Below are 21857 nucleotides of genomic sequence, written 5' to 3'. Positions count from 1 at the left end.
TTAAATAGGCTGCAAAAACATGCTAACAATTGAAAAAAACAGATAATGTAGGTTACTTTAAAATTAGGCATATCTACATTAAAAGAAACCATTAAGACAGTACTAAATTTATATCAATCAGTAAATAAAAGACAATCAAGCCATTAGTTAAATGGGCAAAAGTCTTCAGCAAAGAGCATATCCAAATGACCAATACTTACATGAAAAGTTGCTCAATTCATAGCATCAGGGAAATGCAAAATAAACCAAAATGCAATATCAAAAATGAAGCCTAATATATTGCCAAATTCAATTAGTAGGAAAATGAAATAGTAATGATAGGTTTAAAGATTAGAAATAGAATACATAGTAATTTAGAAAAACTAAAATAAAGTGAAAAATAAATTGGCATATTAAAAAAGTGAAAAATATCATAAAACTTTGTTGTTGACATTTTGCATTTCATCACTGTAATAGGTGTTGCCCTGTATGTAGAGTGGTAAGGCAATTTCTTTCATTTCTTGCTCTTTTGGACCACAGAAGGGTTCAACTATGGCAGGGGAGGAATACTGGTGTAGGGTGTTTTTAGTGGGGGACACATGGTTGGGAGGGAGTTCTCCAGGGCATGTATATAGGGTATATAAAAATGTTCGGATATTTGTTAAATATTGTCACAGTAGTTAGAGTTACAAAAGACAATTGAAGGAGTGATGAATTCCTAGCCAGGGGAGCTCTGTCACAGTCCCCAGTGGAACAGCAACAATCCTCCAAGTGCTAGGGCAAAGACAAATGAAGAAGGATGAACCAGAGATGAGCCCTTGATACTGATGACCATGCTTATGAGCCTGTGCACCTGAAATACACACTAGGCCTAGAGCTGCAGGGTGCCTAAGAGTTACCTCCTGAGAGCCTCCATGTTGCTTAAATGTGGCCACTGTCTAAACCAAACTCAGCATGTAAATGCATTACCCTTCCCCCAGTGTGGGACATGATTCTCAGGGATGAGCCTCCCTGGCGCCAAGGGATTACTACCAATCACCAGCTAGTGATGCAACTAGAAAAAGGTCTTGAATAAAAAGGGGTTAATGGTAAAGACAAATTAGTTTATATGGCTAAAAGACTTCAAAATGAGTCATCAGGTCATCAGAGTGGTCACACTTATGCACATCTCAGCAGGATCCCAGAGAAAGCCAAATTAGATACAACCTCAGTACTGGTGTTCCTGAGGGCTACAGAGGCACACAGTTTCTACAGTCATGGCACATGGCTCTGGAGTTCAGTGCCTTGTCAGTGGGCCCTACTTTGGAATTTGTGCTCCTGAGTATGACAGAGTTGAACTCAGAAGTACCTTTTTACACATGTCTCTTCTGTCACTTTTACTGAACCTGCGGTTGGTGCTGGAGTTGATGTATCCCTAGGAGACTTCAATTTCTGGACTGGCCATGTGCCATCTGGGCTCTGAGCCTCAGCAGAATTGCAACTCCTACTCTCCAGTTCATCGGACTTACCCAGGTCAAATAACAGGAAGGTGAAGATGGTCAACCACCACACCAGGCAACTGAGAGTGCCTACAACTGCAAGCAGGAGAATCACATCCATCAACCATGTGGGATCTAAGACCCCTCTCAATTTAGAGGTGGAGTGGACATCACCATCCCAGGGTCCACAGGATGGAGGAAGAAAATATGGATTAGAGTGTAGTTACTGGTATTCTACTATAGAACTATTGTGACTCTAGCAATGGAAGAAATTGTGTCTTCGATGTGGAGACAGTGGCCACAGTAGTTGCTAAGGGCAGGGAGAGGGAAGAAGAGATGTGATGTGGGGGCATTTTCAGGACTTGGAGTTGTCTTAAATGATATTGCAGGGACAGATGCTGGACATAATATATTCTGCCATAACCCACTGACTGTACTGGGGGAGAGTGTAAACTACAATGTAAACTATTATCCATGCAGTGCAGCAGTGCTCCAAAATGTATTCACCAAGTGCAATGAATGTGCCACAATGATGAAAGAGGTTGTTATGGGAGGAGTAGGGGGGTGGGAGGGTGGGTGGTATATGGGAACCTCTATTTTTTAATGTAACATTTTTTGTGATCTATGTATCTTTTTAAAAAGACAATTAAAAATAATAATAAAAAATGCAACGTCAGCAAAATGGCTAAAATAAAAGGGAAACAATGCCAAGTATGGAGGGCAGACTCTCAAGCTAGCCTCATGACTCTAGCCTTCTCATATCAATGTCTTAAATCCCCACACCTTGATTATGCACATGACCTATAATTTGATTCTGTCCAATACAATATGGCAAGGTGGTAGAATATCACATCCATGATTATGTTATGTTTTATGACAAAGGCAAAAGATTATGTAGATGTAATTAAGTTCCTTAGCCAGTTGACTTCAAGTTTAGAGGTGAGAGAAAAACTTCTCTCTCTCCATTGTTGGCTTTGAAGAAGCAAACTGCTGTGAAGAACCAGAAAACCAGCTAAGCATTGAACAAACAAACAAAAAAATGATCTATTTTCACACTAATGATTTGTATACATTACTATACAGATATTATTATTCAATAAAATTGTCACAAAATTTGGTGAAATCATTCCATACACTTTTGTGTATCCTATAGTCCTTAATAGCTATAGATTGGATGTTTCACAAGGGATTTATGAAGATTATACCAGTTCCCATGACTTGATTTGCATGTAATTTCCAGGCCTAAAAAGGAACATAATGATAATTTGGTGGTATAAAACACCATAAAAGAGCAATTTTAAAACATTAGCTCAAAACAAAAATTCTAAAACAACTAAATATTGGTTCTAAATATCAGTTGAAAGTGTTTTAAAAAATATTAGTATTAATCAGAATGTGAGTAGATAAGGAAGCTCAAATTCTGCTGTTTACAGTGTAAATTGATTTAACATTCCTAAAGAAATTTAGTCATATATTTGGATATCATTAGCCTAACAATTCAAAATCTAGAAATTTATAAGGATATAATTTCAGGGCCATATTTTAATGATGTAATAGATGCATACTATTGAATTATTAATAGTTACTGGCAGGTGCTGAAGGCAGGGAGAGAGAAAAAGAGGTTTGATATTGGGTCATTTCCGGGACTTGGAATTGTCCTGAATGATATTGCAGGGACAGATGCATGACATTATATATCCTGCTGTAACCAACTGAATGGACTGGGAGAGAGTGTAAAATACAATGTAAATTATAATCTATGCTGGGAGGCAGTGCTTCAAAATGTATTCATCAAATGCAATAAATGTACCACACTAATGAAAGAAGTTGTCGATGTGGGAGCAGTGCGGGTGTGGGGAGTGGGGAATATGGGAATCTCTTATATTTTTTAATGTAACATTTTGTATGATCTATGTATCTTTTTTAAAAAGTTAATAAAAAAAAGAAAAAGAAAACATTAGAAAATATCATGGAGCATAGTATCCTTTCATCACCTGGTACAACATTCCTTTTTAGGAAGGGACTTGGCTTTGTTGACAAATACAAGTGAAATGAAGGAGTAGAGTGGAGACAATTTATCATCCATTTGATCCAGTATATTTATTGAAAAGGTTTTATTTAAGCTCAATATTCAGAATAAGCATATTCAATTTAAGCATGGTTAGAGAATTCATAAATTTTCAGGACGAGTTATATGGAAAAGTAAAGAAATCCCCTAGAAATCTCTTGGAAAGTAAAAGAGAAGCTTGTAGTTAAAACAAAATAATACAATGAAAAGATCAAATTAATAGCTGCAAGGAATTTATCTATTCCATTTATCTTGTTTTAGTTAGCATAAATTAATAATTTGTTGTAAATAATAAAATTAAAAATTGAAATTTCAAGGCTGTCTTTTCTACCTATATCCCTACTCAGTAGTGAAATGAGAAACTATGAAAACATCTCCCATTGCCATCATATTTGCAAATATATTTAAAACTGCTTTTGCTATAATGTAATAATGCTGGCATATTTTTAAGAAAGCATATTGAATCAGCTCCTGGAATATCTTTAAGAAAAATCTGGGAAACGGACTTGGCCCAGTGGTTAGGGCGTCCGTCTACCACATGGGAGGTCCGCGGTTCAAACCCTGGGCCTCCTTGACCCATGTGCAGCTGGCCCATGCGCAGTGCTGATGCGCGCAAGGAGTGCCCTGCCACGCAGGGGTGTCCCCCGCGTAGGGGAGCCCCACGCGCAAGGAGTTCACCCGTAAGGAGAGCCGCCCAGCGCGAAAGAAAGTGCAGCCTGCCCAGGAATGGCGCCGCCCACACTTCCCGTGCTGCTAACGACAAAAGACGCAGCAAATAGACACAGAGAACAGACAACCGGGGGAGGGGGGGAATTAAATAAATAAAAATCTTAAAAAAAAAAAAAAAGAAAAATCTATTAGTAAAATTCACTCTGGATATAAGGATAATAAGTCCTCTGTATTTTTTTGGAAGTTTTTCATAAGTTGTATCATTAATCAACATTTTCCAAGTTGCTTATGAAGTCAGTTGATTAAAACCTAGTGAGAGTTTGAAAAAACAGTCTTCATAACATTTCCTTGTGGATGTAGTGTGCATTGAGCCATTATTTATTCAAGAGTAAGCATGTGTGCTCTACTGAAGAATTTAAGAAACTTCATAGCTCCAGTTTACCAGGAGGTAACTTTAGAGGATTTTTGTTCAAATAGAGCTATTCAACCAGCCCTTAACATCACTGCAGAAAAGACACTTTATCTCACTGAAAAAGAACTTCACACATACCTATAAGCCATATTTAACGTTTTCAATGGATGAGCTGTAAGGAGAAATTCTTATACTCTTTTTCTACTTCTAGGCTCCAGTTTCTTTGTAAACCAAATTATGTGTGTGTATGATATTTTCATCACGTTTGACAAAGTGACAAACATTTTATTATTTGCTCTATGAAGTATTATTGAAAACTGTGCACTGTATAGTGTAATGAAAAAGCATAGTCTCCCTTAGGAGAGAAAGAATTTTCATGACAACCATGTCAAATTGAAAGAGATGAATATTCAATGAATCTATCTTATGCCATTTTGTAACACTGCCCAGAAACAAACTAGAGATAGACAAATAGTCATCAAATCTTGTTAAGAAATCAGAAATTATTAATCATTCTGATCCAACATCAATTATTCCTCCTCCTAAGTTTTGAAGATATGGTTGTCTTAACAGAAGATGGAGTATCTAGTGCATAAATTTGACAAATCTAATATTGAACACAAATATCTGTCAAGATTTCCAGAAAATGGGCATAAAGTTTTCTACAAACAGGTAACACAAGTGTGCAAATGTAAATATGACTGAAGTGTATATTTATATTCTGGAGAATATTCACATTAAAAGAATATGTTGCTTGCCAGTGGCAAAGAACACAAACACAACCTTGCCATTTTTTCATTTCCTTCTCACCTTTCTCTCCCAAATAACATGACTTCTGAGAAAGGTAATGAGCTACTAAATATCACACAATTCTACAGTGGTATTTTACTCGATTAATGGAGCTGCTAGTTTGGAAGAATGGTTATTTTATTAAGCAAGTTGGAGAGCTCGATTTTTCACTCTCCACTCTATTTTGAAAGAAAATAAAATGAACTGATTGTGCTTCAGTACATTCTAGTTACAGTCTGTTATATTCTTAATAATGAGAACATATTAAGTCATTTCCTGATTGCATCAGAAGTTAGAAAGGACAGACTGAGTTAACATTTTTTTCAAGCATTGTAATATTCTTGGCCCCTTGAATTATATCTTTATTTTAAGATGTGGTTTAAAGTTGAAAGAAAGAAAGAGATAGAGAGAAAAAGAAGGAAGGGAGGGAGGGAGGGAAGGGGGTCCAGAGAAAAGGAAGGCTGGAAGTACAGATGGAGGGAGGAAAGAAGAAAGAAAAGAGAAGGGAAAAGCCTAGGTTTCATTAAATCTTCTCTCCCTTTTTACATCCTTTAAAACTGTTAAAGTAGAAATCTTTCAAAGCATGTTTCAAATTTTGAAGAATGCTTCTATTTGCTAGGATTTGAACTCCTAAGACTTTTTCATTGAGTCTGTGTGGGAGGGAGCTCTCCTAGAGGGGCCACTGCCTTTGCCAGGACCCCCAAATACATCCTGCACTCAAGATCAGGTGTCTCAGTCGAACAGGATAAAACACAAACTCCTGATAGATAAGGGGACTGTCAGTGCTTCCTTCTATTGTCTCAAGCATAAGTAAACATTCACTGGAGACAATCTGACTCTGGTAGGCATGTTTTGACATCCAGCTCACTCATGGTTAGTACCTCCCGTCCCTGGCAGCAAGGGAACAGGGTTCCTCCGCTGCAGCAGCACATGAACACAAGAGAAGGGTGTTGTGTGCTAAACGTCTCCCTGCATGGACCATAGATTGAGCCCCATTGCCTATGAAGAACCAACACCCACTGGTTAAACTGACTTTGCTCTGTCCTTTCTCTGTGTGAATAAAACATCTTTCCATCAGAGTTTGCTTTTGTTGGTGACCTGGACCCCTCTATTGGAGTGGGCTGACATCTCTTGAGGTGTCTCTCCTACTGACAGTGTAGGTTTTGCCCTTGAAAATTTATACAGAGGAAAAAGTAAAACTATTATTTTAAGGGGGAATTCAAATACAGTACAGTCTAAATATAATCTGTTTTCCTGTTGCTGGGCAGTATTCTATCACTAACCAATCACAAACCATTTTTAAACATCCTTTGTTTCAATCCCTGTAGAAAGCATCATAAGAAAATATAAAGTCTGTAAGATATTAAGATATCCAAAAGTTCTAAAATCCCAGAAATTAGAAAGAAAAGGGACAGCAGATGCATGACCTGTAAAAAACAGGATTCTTTTTTACCTTCAGAAAATAAATAGTACACTTTTACACAGACAAAAGTCTAGATGTTTTTCTTTATTTCTTGGCATTTTACATCCACCTTAGTATTTCAACTTTCTGAAGACTTTTTAAATATATTTTGTATTTGGATATTTATTCTGGTACCTATCTTTATTACAAATGTACTCAGGCAGTACTACACAGTATTCATATAGACAAGTGAAACTTAAACTTTCTCTCTTGTGTGTGCTCTCTGTTTTTAGCTTTCAAGACATATTTTTTTAAGGTTTAAAAAGTATAGACAGCTGGTAAGTGGACTTGGCCCAGTGGTTAGGGCATCCGTCTATCACATTGGAGGTCCGCGGTTCAAACCCCGGGCCTCCTTGACCCGTGTGGAGCTGGCCCATGCGCAGTGCTGATGCACACAAGGCGTGCCCTGCCACGCAGGGGTGTCCCCCGCGTAGGGGAGCCCCATGCCCAAGGAGTGTGCCCCGTAAGGAGAGCCGCCCAGCACAAAAGAAAATGCAGGAATGGCGCCGCACACACAGAGAGCTGATACAACAAGATGACGCAACAAAAAGAAACAGATTCTCGTGCCACTGACAACAACAGAAGTGGACAAAGAAGAAGACACAGCAAATAGACACAGAGAACAGACAACCAGGGCAGGTGGGGTAAGGGAAGAGAAATAAATAAATAAATCTTTTTTAAAAAAGTATAGGTAGCTCATATACCCTGCCCTCAGGGCAAATACCATAGGCAGAGTCACTGACTCCCTGCTCCAAGGGATGTGAAGGTGGATTCCCTGGAAGGAAAAGGTGTCTGGGAGGGTGCAGAGTAGTTTCTTCATGGTGAGTCAGGCCAGCTGAGACCCCTTTGAATATCTGAAGGGACCCTGACTCAGCGGGGAGAGGGAAGGGGGATATCCTCAGGCAGGCTGTCATGCCCAGTTGCCCTGGTTAAGAGAAGAATTTGATTAGAGAAGAAGCAGGGACAAGTGCCTAATCAGCAGGATTCTGGCAAACTGCAAGGAATCTAACCTGCCCAAGGAAAAGGGGGTGCTAGACTTCTGGAAAGGCTAATTAATGTAAGGAGACAGGGTAGTCCAGTGGAAGAATTCCTGCCTCACATATGTGAGGTCCCTGATTTGATTCTCAGCTCTTCTTAGAGAAGGGATCCACTGGACTATCAGGCACCTCGTTGAAACTTTATGACAGGGTACATACAGACACTCACTTTATATTAGCTTTTCTTGGATCTCTTATTTAAGAAAAAAAAAATCCTGTTTTCATTTCCCTTATTTTACTCACCAAAACCTGATGCAAAGATAAACTGAGGTATTAAAAAATGAAAAATATCATTAAAAAAAAAAAGCATAGGCATTTTCACCTTGATTAGACCTTGGGTTCGGAAAAGGAAGTTGAAAATTCCTTCCAATATCTGAAGGATTTTCTCATGGAAAGGAGATAGGAATAAACTAGAAAGAGGCAGAGATCTACCCCACAAAAAGAACGACTTTCTAAAAAATTAAGGTTTTTGGTAATGAAATAGAATACTTTTCTGACGTTTCTCATTACTGGATTCATAAAGCTAAGGTCAGTACAAAATATTGTAGCAAAATATAGGAAATGCTCTGGAGTAGAATTTGGAATGAAGTAAATAGTCAAGAAAAGATATCTGATCTATAAATGCTTATGATCAACTAGACAATTGATCAAAAGGCAATAGAAAAGTAGAGCCATAGGATAAGTACCCAACTAGCCCTTGAAGAGATATGTAGGGAAGATAGACTTAATATTAAGAATTTGATTAAGAAACTATCAGTGAAAGAGAGATAGATCCAGCATGAACTCAATAGATGGATGCACCAAGCAATGACAAAATTCTTACCCTCAAAGAAATGGCCATGACCTGAACAGACACAGAAACGTCAGCATTGCCACTATGGTTAGAATTAATGTGCGTCAATCCAGGGGTGTTTTTATGCACTGAAGTCAAAAGTCAATTTACTTACTTACCTGCCAATACATTCCATCAAATATCTCAGAAAGAGGAGGGGCAAGATTGCAGGAGAATAAGGCACTCCAAGAGTCAGTTCATCCTACAGTGCAGTTAGTAATCATCCAGAACTATCTAAAGCACCTGTTTGGGGGGAGGGAGACAGGGAGGAGATGAAAAGAGCATCCTGCAACATCTTTGGAAGAACAGGAGGAGGAGAATGCCCATCTTCAGTGAAGATTCATGAGGAGAGTACTCCATGCCACGGAAACCAGTGTCCACACCCTGGTGGTGGTACAAGATGACTTGGGAGCTATTCCCTGGGTAGAGTTGGAAGTTTCATTTCCCAAAAACAGGATGGAAAGACAAGCAGACACCAACTTCAGCTACTGATTAGTAAATTCAACTGGCTAAAGTCCAGTCCTAAGAACAGTAAAGTTTGAATATGTCCAAATTAGAAAGAGGCCAGTAGCCTCCATTTTAACCATCCCTGGCATGAAGGAAGCAGGGCTGATTGAAAATCACCGTGACAATAGGGACTGGCTTCTTCTACCCAGGTCGGTTTGCTGCCCTCACCTGGGCTCCAACCCTGTTCTATCAGGGAGGAAACTGAGGGGCCCTGTACAAGCCTCTCTGGGCAACTGTAGCTGCTTTTGATCCATACAGACTAGATTGCTGGGCACCCATGTGGCTATATGCCTGTCCCCAATAGGACAGGAGTGGAGGCAGTGTTTCCCCAGCATCTCTGGGCAGCTGCAGGTGTTTCCAGCCCTAGCAGGCTAGATTGTTGGACATCAGTGGCTCCACCCTCACTCCAGATAGAACAGGAGGGGGTGTGGTGTTTCCTCAGCCTCCCCAAGCAATTGCAGTTCCTTTTAGCCTCATGGACTAAACTGCTGGACACATCTGTGGTTCTATCCCTGTCTCCAATAGGGAGGAAGAGGGATAGTACTCTCTCAGCCTCTGCAGGCAATTACAGTTGCTTTTGGCCCACAGGGACAAGATTACTGTGCACATTTGTGGCTCTATCCCTGCCCCTCGTAGGGGAGGAGGGGGTCTAGCGCTTCGTTCGTCTATCCAAGACACTGTGGTCAGTTTTGACCCACAGAGTTTACTTTACTGCCCACACCTGTGGCTCCATTTCACATTTCAAACCTAAGCAGGAGAAGAAGGGGTGTGGAGCTTTATCAGTCTCTCTTGGCAACTACAGGTGGTCTTGGCTTCCACAGCATGGATGACTGCACATGGCTGCAGCTCCATCCCTACCCTTGGCAGGGGAGAAAGTTTTCAGGGACAACACAGTCAGCTTCAAACTCCACAGCTTATAGTACCAAGTGCCTCCTTGGCTACTACACCACAACCATCAAGAGAAAAGGGCAAGAAACAGCTGAAAAAGGGTTGAAACTGAGTGGAAAAGAGTTGAAAAAGAGTGGAAACAGTTTAGACTGGCTAAACATGAGCCACAATAAAGTTCCAAATTGAATTAAACCAAGTATCAAAGTGGGCTTTGTAGCACAAAGCCAATCAAATGGAAAGTCTTAGAATAAAGAGAGAAACTAAGCCACAAAAAAAAACCAAGTAAATTGGATACTGAGATACCAACAAATAGCTATAATGCATAACAAGAAACAGGGAGATATTGCCCATTCAAAGTAACAAACTAAGTCTCCAGATGACATAAAAGGGTTGAGACAACTAATCATAGATGTTCAAGCAAATCACCTTAATAAATTCAGTGAGATGTCAAAAAAGATTATTAAGAAGACACTGGGTGAGCACAAAGAAGAATTTTAAAGTGTATGTAAAAAAATATAGAAGGTCTTATGGTAATCAAAGTGATAATAAATAAAAAATACTCAAGAAACTTAGCAGATTTGAAGAGGCAGAAGAAAGGGTTAGTGAGCTGGAGTACAGGGCATCTGAAAGTGAACGTACAAAAGAAAGATAAAGAAAAGAATGGAAACAATTGAGCAGAACCTCAGGGTACTAAATAATAGCAACAGTCATGTAAATATACATGCATGGATGTCCCAGAAAAGAGAAGAGAAAATGGACAGAAGGAATATTTGAAGAAATAATGGTAGAAAATTTCCTAACCCTATTGAGGGACATTGATATCCTTGTCCAAGAAGCACAATGTGCTCCCATCTGAATAAATCCAAATAGACCTACTCTGAGACACATACTAATGAGAATGTCAAATGCCAAAGATAGAGAGAGAATCTTGAGAGCAGCAAGAGAAACACAATTCATCACATAAAAGAGATACTCAATAAGATTAAGTGCTGATTTCTCATCAGAAACCATGGAGCCAAGAAGGTAGTGCTATATAGTTAAGATAGATATAAGAGACAAACTGCCAGCCAAGAATCTTACATCCAGCAAGCTTGTCTTTCAAAAATGAGGGTGAGTTTAGAATTTCACAGATAAATAGAAACTGAGAGAGTTTGTAACCAAGACACCAGATTTGCAAGAACTACTAAAGGGGGTGCCATATTCTGAAAAGAAAAGACAGAAGAAGGGGGCTTGGAAGAGAGTCTGAAAATGAATATTAGATCATTAAAAGCAATTAAAAGTGTAAAAAAAAAGTGGTGAAAGTAAAATATGACAGATAAAACCCAAAGGTCAAAATGGGTGGAGTAAGAACTGAATTTATGGTAATAACTTTGAATATTAATGGATTAAATTCTCCAGTGAAAAGACACAGGTTGGCAGAATGGATAAGAAAATATGGGTCACCTAAATGCTGTCTTCAAGAGACTCACCTTAGACACAAGAATACACATAGAATGAAAGTGAGAGGCTGGAAAAAGTATTCCATTCATGCAGTAAACAAAACAAAGCTGAAGTAGCTATATTCGTGTCAGATGAAATAGACTTTAAAAGCAAGTTCTTATTAGGGACAAAGAAGAACAGTATATATTATTACAAGGGGTCATTCACCAGGAAGAAATAACAATCATAAGTGCATATGCACCTAACCTGGATGCCCCAAATTACATGAGACAAACACTGGAAAAACTGAAGGGCAAAATAGATGTCACTACAATAATAGTTGGAGACTTCAATACACCACTCTTACCTTTGGCTATAACCTCTAGACAGAGGATTAGTAAAGAATCAGAGAGCCTGAATAATATCATAAATGGACTAGAGCTAATAGGCATATGCAGAACATTGCAACCCAAAAGAGCAGGATGCATTCTTCTTAAGTGCTCATGGATCTTTCTCCAAGATAGACCATATGTTGATCACAAAACAAATCTTAATAAATCATAAAAGATCAAAATTTTACAAAGCACTTCTCTGATAATAATGGAATAAAGCTGGAAACCAACAACAGGCAGAAAAAGGGAAAATTCACAAATATATGGAGAATAAACAACACATAAATATCCAGTGAGTCAAAAAAAAATTGCAAGAGAAAGCAGAAAGGGGGACATTACTACTTACCCCACAGAAAAAAAAGAGATCCTAAAAGATAACTATGAACAACACCAAGAAACTAGAAAATATAGCTGAAATGGACAAATTCCTAGGAACACATGAACAACCTACATTGACCTAGGATGAAACAAAAGACCTCAAGCCAATCACAAGTAAAGAGGTTGAAGCAGTCATTAAATGACTCCCCATAATGAGAAGCTATGGATTCACAGGTGAATACTACCAAGCATTCAAAGAAGATTTAATGCCAACCTTACTCAAAATCTTTTTAAAAATTGAACAAGCAGGAGTGCTACCAAACTCATTCTCTGAAGTCAATATCATCCTGTACCAAAGCCAGATAAAGATATTATGAAAAAAGAAAATTACAGATCCATTGCCCTAATGAATATAGACGCAAAAATCCCCAACAAAATACTTGCTGATCAAATCCAACAACACATTTAAAGAATTATTCATTATAATCAGGTGGGTTTTATACCAGGCATGCAAGGGTGGTTCAATACAAGAAAATCAATCAGTGTAACACATCATATTAATGAATCAAAGAAAAAAATCATATGATTATTTAGGGATTGATGCAGAAAAGGCATTTGATAAAATGCAGCATTCTTTCTTGATAAAAATATTCCAAAAGTTAGGAATTGAAGGGAACTTTCTCAACATGTTAAAGGGTATATATGAAAAACTCACAGCTAATGTTATACTTAATATTGAAAGCCTGAAAGTTTTCCTGTTGAGACTGGGAATAAGACAAGGTTGCCCACTGTCACCACTGTTTTTCAATGTAGTGCTAGAGACTCTAGCTAAAGCAATCAGGCAAGAAAGGAAATGAAAGACACCCAAATTGGAAAGGAAGAAGTAAAACTTTCACTGTTCAGAGATGACATGATCCTATACCTAGGATGTCCTGAAAAATTTACAACAAAGCTACTGGAGCTAATAAACGAATTCAACAGAGTGGCACGGCACAAGATTAATATGCAAAAAATCAGGAATATTTCTATACACAAGTAATGAGCTATCTGAGGAAGAAGTCAGGAAAAAAGAAAGAGGTCCTCTATCTCACAATTTATACAAAACTTACTCAAAATGGATCAAAGACCTAACTATAAAAGCTAAAATCATAAAATTCCCAGAAGAAAATGTAGGGAAACATCTTCAAGACCTGTCAGTACGTGGGCATGAGCAATGAAAAAACAAATAGATAAAAGGGACCTCCTCAAACACTTTTATGCTTCAAAGGACTTTGGTAAGAAGATAAAAAGGCAGCCCACTCAATAGTAGAAAAAAATGGAAACCACATTTCTGATAAGTGTTGAGATCTATATGTTGAGATCATAACTCAACAAAAAAAGGGCAAGCAATCCAATTTAAAAATGAGCCAAAGACTAAAATAGACACTCCTCTAAAGAGGAAATACAAATGTGCAATAACAAATGTTATTGAAATAAGTAAATAGATAGCTAGATAAATAAAGTTCAATATCACCAGCTAGTAAGGAAAGGCAAAGCATAACTACAAGGAAATATCTCACACTGCGTAGAATGTTGTGAGAAAACAAAATCAAGAAGAGCTGGAGAGGATTTGAAGAAATAGGAATACTCTTTCACTGTTGGTGGGACTGCAGAATGGTGCGGCCTCTGTGGAAGACAGTTTAATGGTTCATCAGGAAGCTAAATTTAGAACTGCCATATGCTCTGGCAGTCCCTCTACTAGGAATACATCCAGAAGAACTGAAAACAGTAATGCAAACAGACATTCGCACACCAATGTTCATAGTGGCATTATTCATTAATGCCAAAAGATAGGAATAACCCAAGTGCCCATCAACTGAGGAAAGGCTAAACATAATGTATATATATATGATTGAATACTCTGCTGCTGTAAGAAGAAATGAAATTGAGACACATATGATATGATAACATATATGAACCTTGAGGACATTATGTTAAGGGACATAATCCAGACACAAAAGGACAAGTATTTCATGGTCTCACTAATGTGAACTTAATGTGACAAAAAATGCATGGAGTTAAAACCATGAGTATAGATTATTAGGAGATAAGAGGAGGGATGAGAAGGTGTACTGATGCTTAATGTATGTAGAATTTTTTATTAACTTGACTGTAAAAGTGTGGAAATGCACAGAGTTGATGGTATCACATTATAGTGAGTAGAACTAAATGTGGAATATGTATGGAATGGAATACTATTCACCTGTAAGAAGAAATGAACGTGGGATGCATATGACAACATGGTTGAACCTTGAGGATATTATGCTGAGTGAAATAAGCCAGACACAAAAGGACAAATATTGGATGGTCTCACTAATATGGACTAAATTCAAAGAATAAACGCATGGACTTAAAACCTAGAGTATAGATTTCTAGGAAATAGGCTGAGGGCTGAGAAGAGGAACTGATACTTAATGTATGTCGAATTTTTAATTAGCTTGACTAAAAGCGTAGAAATGGACAGAGTTGATGGTAACACATTACAGTGAGTATAGCTAACACGGCTGGTTTATAAATGGGATTGTGGTTGAAAGGGATAGTTTAGGGATATTAGAGTCAATTGATAGAAAGTGGGAGCAGATGTGGCTAAAGCAGTTGAAAGCCTACTTTCCATATAGAAGGTCCTAGGTTCAGTGCCTTCTAAAAAACAAACAGTAACAACAACAAAAAACAAGCAAACAAATGAAAAAACCAACTCAGGGGAGCCAATGTGGTTCAGTGGTTGAGTGTTGGCTTCTCACATATGAATCCTGGTTCAATCCCCAGACATGGTACCTAAAATTAAAAAAAACAGAAAAGGAAAAAAATAGGAAGAAAACCAGAGAACAATCTAGAGACAGAAAACTATAGTGATGGTAGATGAGGATTCTGATTAATGGTACAAATACAAGAAAGTACCTCTATACATTAGAACAAATGTATGTCACTACTACAAGATGGTAAGAATATGGCGAGGTGATGCATGGGGAAAATACAGTTAAATGTAACTTACAGACTACAGTTAACAGCAATATTGTAATATTCTTGCATCTATATTAAAGGAGGTACTACCTCAATGGTAAGTTTCAATAATAGAGCTTATGGGATTTTTCTTTTGGACTAAGGAAAATGTTCAAAAATTTACTGAGGCAATGACTGCACACCTCTGTGATTAAAATGAGAGCCACTAAGTGCACACTTTGGATAGACAGTACAAGGCATGCACTATATAACACAATGGAAGATGGAATGTGGTTTACAGTACAAATATGAGAGTGTTCTCTCATGAACTATAAAAAATGTACAATATTAATACATAGTATATAATAGAGGGTATATGGACAAAATATACCAAGTGTATGTTCTGGACCATAGTTAGTGGTAATACCTGATCATGTTCTTTCATAATCTGTACCAGATGTACTACAACATTGCAAGGTGTTGTTTGAGGCCTGATATGTGGGAATTCTGCACATTATGCATGATTGTTTTGTAAGCTCACACCTTCTCTAATAAAAACATACATATTAAAAAAGAAAAAATATCTCAGAAAGAAAACACAGAACTTTAAACCACTCTTGCATTTCTTCTACTGTTGTGACTGATCACAATGTCTATAATTTTGTTGAGAAGTAGTCAGTTGTATTAACTGTGACTGAGAAAGCACGGCAGTGATATCCTTCTTGTTGAGTCTTCTCTTCTCACCTGGGATGAACTTCTCCTTCTCCACCATTAGAAGTAAAGTACTAACCCTTTACATAGACCTCCAAATGGAAATGTGTGTCTCTGGACACAGCATCCATCTAATTTCTTTAGGATTCACCTCTTGAGTTTCAGTCCATTGGAAGGATTTTTGAAAACACCAATGACCTCAGGTCTTAAGGAAGATCTAAGAGTCGCATCATGCTTCATTTCACACTTGCGTTATTGTACTCACTAGGACCCTAACTATAATATTTATAACTACAAAACAAAAAAGTTGTATCTAACCTATAGTGTTTTTGTAAAATAGAATTTCAGATCTTCTGAAAGGTTTCTCTTTGGTCATACAGCTAGCAGGATAAGCAGTCCCTACTGCTTAATATCAATATTTGAGAATAAACAAGACTTTTCCCATTGTACACAATATATTTAGTTTAAGGGGTTAACATAGAATGGACCATTATTATACTTACTGTTTTCCATCTTGCATAATGGCGTCAACGATGAAAGGAAGTCCTTAACTGCTAAAGATCTTTATTGAAGCATTTAAGAGTGAATGATACAGAACACTCACTGTGGTGTATGGGCTGCCTTGAGGACCTGGGCTTCTTTTGCTACTTGTGGTAAAAGGGGCTCCTGACACAGCAGTTTGCCACCACAGCCCCAGGAGGTGTCAACACTAGCAAATGCTGTATTTGCAGCATGCCCAAGCGACCCTTCTTCCCTACCTCTGCCTCGCTCCTGGCAGTGGGAGAGTCCGTGGTGAGAGCAGCAGCACTCTAGGCATGGTGAACACCTGGGACCAAGCCATGCGGCATTTTTTTCTTTTGACTTCTGGGAAAACTAAAGACACACCCTTTCATTCTCTCACTTTCTGTTTGTTTACTTTGTAGATGTTGTTCTTTTAACTTTCAGAGAGAGGTATGTTTAGTAGACAGAGGTTGTAATATTCAGCAAAACTTTTTCAATTGGCACTGTTTACAAGTCTGATAGCCATATAAGTTCAACAGGGGAAGATAAATGAAACCAAATTTTACATGTTGATGATTATTGAAGCTGGGCAATGACTACACAAGAATTCATCTCTACTCATTATGTGTTTAAATACTTCCATAATAAACAATAAACAAAAACAAAAAAATATTAATATTAATATTAATATTAATCTGCCTGTTTTCTGTTTCATTCCCTTTCTTCTAGGTTCCTCACTGAAACTCTAAGTTCAAGTAAAAATAAAGACAGAAACATTTTTGGACTGATTCATTTTTTCAACCACAGAAATAAGGTAGCAATGGAGATGAAAGAGACAAAGAGATAAAGTGGAGGAGAAGCTGAGTTGAGAGAGGAGTATGTGAAGGAAGCAGGGTCCTAAAGTGGAAAAGGGAAGAAGTACCTAAACTCTAAATTATCACTGAAAGCTCAATGTTCCCTCAACCCACTCCCATATCCTTGTTGCCTCTTCACCTGTGGGCAACATTGCATCCACCAGTCCTCATCAGAGTGAGGGAGCACTTGTTACAGGAGTTGCAGTGCACAATCAGAATGTATTCTGTTTCTTGTAGCTGTCTGAAAATGAATTTGCTTTGAGTACACTTTGGAGTTTAACTCTCCAAATTTTAATGTAATGTGAACAAGGCACTTTGAAAAACTTCTAAAAGACATAGGAAATTCAAATGAGAGGCAAAACTATTTCTCATTACATACATTTAAAACAAAAGAAATACCAAGTGTTTTACATGCTATAAGAATAATTAATAGGGAAGTGGACTTGGCCCAGTGCTTAGGGCTTCCGTCTACCACATGGGAGGTCCACGATTCAAACCCTGGGCCTCCTTGACCCATGTAGAGCTGGCCCATGTACAGTGCTGATGCGTGCAAGGAGTACTGCGCCATGCATGGGTGTCCCCCGCATAGAGAAGCCCCACGTGCAAGGAGTGCACCCCATAAGGAGAGCCTCCCAGCGCAAAAGAAAGTGCAGCCTGCCTAAGAATGGCACCACCCACATGGAGAGCTGACACAACAAGATGACGCAACAAAAAGAAACACAGATTCCTGTGCTGCTGACAACAACAGAAATGGACAAAGAAGAAGACACAGCAAATAGACACAGAGAACGGATAACTGGGGTGGGGGGGAAGGGGAGAGAAATAAATAAATAAATCTTGAAAAAAAAGAATAATTGGTAAAAATTACAAAAAGCAAACAAATGTGTAACTTTCTCAAGAAAAAAAATCAAGTGTTGTAGTCTCTCTAAAACTGACATATATACTCTTGTTCAATAATTCAAGAAATGGGATATCCACACAAGCCTAATACCCATAAGAATAGAGTATTTTGGTTCCATTTCATTTGCCATTCTTCGGTGGAACTTGGTAGCATCGCGATTGTATTTTAGCTTGTAATTCATGTTTGACAGCCCATATTATTCCATCCTTCAAGATTTGATTCAAATATTTCTACAGAAGAATTATCCTGCTAAATTCCAACTTCACTCTAGTGATTTTTTTTATTCTAAATCCTTTCAACCTGATCTATATTCTTATTGATTCAGAACTTTTTGATAAAACAAAATATTTTCTTCTCCACCTGCCTTGTGAAATATCTTAAATTCATGTGGCATGGATGAGTGTCCCTTATATGCATAACTGGCACGAATAAATGTCAACATAGTGGCTATGGTGGTTTGAAACTGTTATGTATCCCAGAAAAACATGTTCTTAAACTTAAGGCATTCCTGTGGTGTGAACCCATTGTAAATGCGACTTTTTGATGAGGCTACTTCAGTTAAGGTGTGACTGACTTCAATCAGGATGGGTCTTAATCATATTACTGGAGTCCTTTATAAGAGAATGAAACTCAGATAGAGAAAGACACGGCCACAGGAAGTAAGGAGCTGAAACAGATTCCATAAGAGAAAGTAAAGACAAGGAGACACTACCACTTGCCTTGCCATGTGACAGAAAGACCAAGGCTCACTGGTACCTGGCAGCCAACTCTAGAACTCTGGTATTTGGGAAGAGACTGCTGCCTTGATGACACTTTTTTTTTCCAGGTCCCAGGGATGGGGTTTTGAAGCTGGCACTTAACCATTGAGCCAAGTTGGCTCTCCAAGTTGTTGTGTTTTTTTTTCACTTGTTTTTGCCTGTCATTTGCTTTTTTTGTTTGTTTTTAGGAAGCACTGAGAACCATACCCAGGACTACCCATGTGGGAAGCAGGCACTCAACCGCTTGAGCCACATCCACTCCCCTTGATGACACTTTCACTTGGATGTTCTTTTAGCCTCAAAACCATAAGCTAACAAATTCCCAATGTTTAAGCCAATCCATTCCATGGTATTTGCTTCAGCAACCTAGGAAACTAAAAGAGTGGTTTTAGGAGGGTAAGCAAGCATTTCAAAAGCAATAAATTCTTAGAATGGGAACAAATTAGAAGAGGTGTAGCTCCAGTTTTCCCACAAACTGGATAGTTACTCAATAATTAGGAATTTAGATGAGAAGATTACCATTCAGTGACAAATAAAAGCAACCCAAATAACTAATGAATGACTTTTTACTGAGGAGATAACGAACAGTAAAATAAAATGCCAGACCTAAAATATCTTCATTTCACCATTCAAATAATCAACTGATTTAAGCTAACAGGTCCATGAAAATGTCCTAGGTTGGAAATGTAAGTATGGAGCTACACAGAATGAAAAACTGGTTCCATGTGCAAGAAACTATCTATCATATGCATGTAAAAATTATAACATTGCCATTTAAAGGTTTGTTAGAATCCTATATTTCCAAAAAATGATGCTTCCTCTTCCAGGCAAAATGGGTGTAATACTTAACAGTAACCTAAACCATTCAATATTCAAATTTAGGTCAGTAAACATATATTTTTGTCCTTAAAACACTTTCAAGCCAAAATTATTTCTAGTTAGCTTAGAGAAATTGCATATATCATGAATTGAGAGCTGGAGAACCCAGATACTGTCTCATTTTCAGGCCTGCTTTAGGTAAAATCATCTCTCAACTGGTAGTTTCTGTATTATAGTGCACTCACCATCTTCTTTTACCAAAACACTTGAAGCCTGTATTTAATTTAAAATACATACATTACAGGATTATACACCTCCAAACAAAAGCAAAGGATCAGAACTTCAGTGCAAATGTATTTATTAATAAATATACAGCACAGCAACCTGAAGTTTATCGGGTCAGAACTTTTGAGCTTAATTTCTTGACTTACAGGAGATATATTACCATTTGAGAGCATTTTGAAGAAAGAAATCTGGATCAGAGAAAATCCAATGTTTATCTTGAAGAACTTTGAATAAATTATAACATGTAAAAATATCTAATACTTTGTAATCACCATGCAATCATTATAGCAATTCTATGAGTATAGGCTACTAAAAATACATATTTCCAGATGGAAAATGAGTATTAAAGAAAATGAGTATTAAACTTGCCTGAAGTAACCAAGCTAGTAAGTGGTGAAATTCAAATGACCAGCTTGTGTAACTATAAAGATATTCTCCAGTACCTATCAGGATCTTGTTATAACTATTATAAACTTACAACTGCAAATTTGGTCATACTTGCTTCTCTTGACTGATATACAACTTAGCCAACCAATTCATCATGATAAGAAAATTTATCTCTTCCTATCCTGGACACTTAAGAAAAAGAGACATTGGTTGAGGAATCACCTAGCTGGGAAAAGTAGTGACAGTCTATAACTGATGAGAGTAGAAAGGGCTATTCGATTTAAGGATACCATTTAAAAGGAATTTGGCAGAAGAATTACACTGGGGACCAGGGGGAGATAAGGTTCCCAGTAGAGCAGACATTCAGATGCACTTGGACTAAAGGGATGTTGACTCTGAAGTTCAAGTGAGGTTGAATTTTAGTAGATTGTATGAGTAATTCCAGAGCCAAAGCCCTGTTTACTGCTCAGTTTGATTATAGAACTTTTATCTTGTCCATTTGGCTGTCTATAACTAAATAAACAGTCTGTGGAGAATTTCAGATGCACTTTATTCCTTTAAGAAATCTTAATCTTTTCATACAAAATTTAATTTTATAGAGGTAGCCAGTTATTTAAATACAGATATGCTGATAAGGACCAGGATTCAAATCCAATGATAGATTTTCCGTTATAAAACATCAATGATTCTTCAGGTCTTCTTAGTTTGCCAAGACTGCTGTGACAAGTACAACATAGTGGATTGGCTTACAGAACAGGAATTTATTTTCTCACAGTTTTGGAGGGTAGAAATCCAACATCAAAGTATTGGCAGAGTCTGCTTTCTCTCAGAGTCTATCTTTCCATCAATCTTCTATGTATGGTAATCTTTCTCCTGTGTCTGCTCATCTGATCTCTGCTAACTTTAACTTCTACTAACTTTGGCTTTTTCTGACTAACTGCGTCAGAATTTCCTTTGCTTATAAGGAATCCAGTCATACAGATTTAAATTCACCATGATTTAATTTGGCCGTATCTAAATCGGATCTTTGAAGGTCTTATCACAAATGAGCCCATACTTTAACTAATAGGAAGCTTTCCAAAGGTCCTATTTACAAATGGGTTTACACCCCCAGGATTGCTGATTAAGACTTGAGCATGTTTTTATGAAAGACATGATTCAGTTCCCAATCATCCTTATGTTGACATTGGCAACACTTTGAAGAGAAGTGAGCACAATTTTAGTGTAAGTCTGTGCTCTGCCAGCTCAAGAACTTCCAGGCATATGTCATTTTGAGTCCTCTGAGAAGGGATTAGATGTTAAAGAGATTTACTAGGAGAAGTGCCTATGAAGAATAAAGGAAAAGTACACCAAATGTAAGATATGGGCTTTAGTTAAAAGTAATATTTTGACAAAGTAATAGTTTGTAACAA

The sequence above is a fragment of the Dasypus novemcinctus genome, chromosome 1 (assembly GCF_030445035.2).
Source record: "Dasypus novemcinctus isolate mDasNov1 chromosome 1, mDasNov1.1.hap2, whole genome shotgun sequence".
NCBI classification, from domain to species: Eukaryota; Metazoa; Chordata; class Mammalia; order Cingulata; family Dasypodidae; genus Dasypus; species Dasypus novemcinctus.
This window is presented reverse-complemented; position numbering follows the sequence as displayed.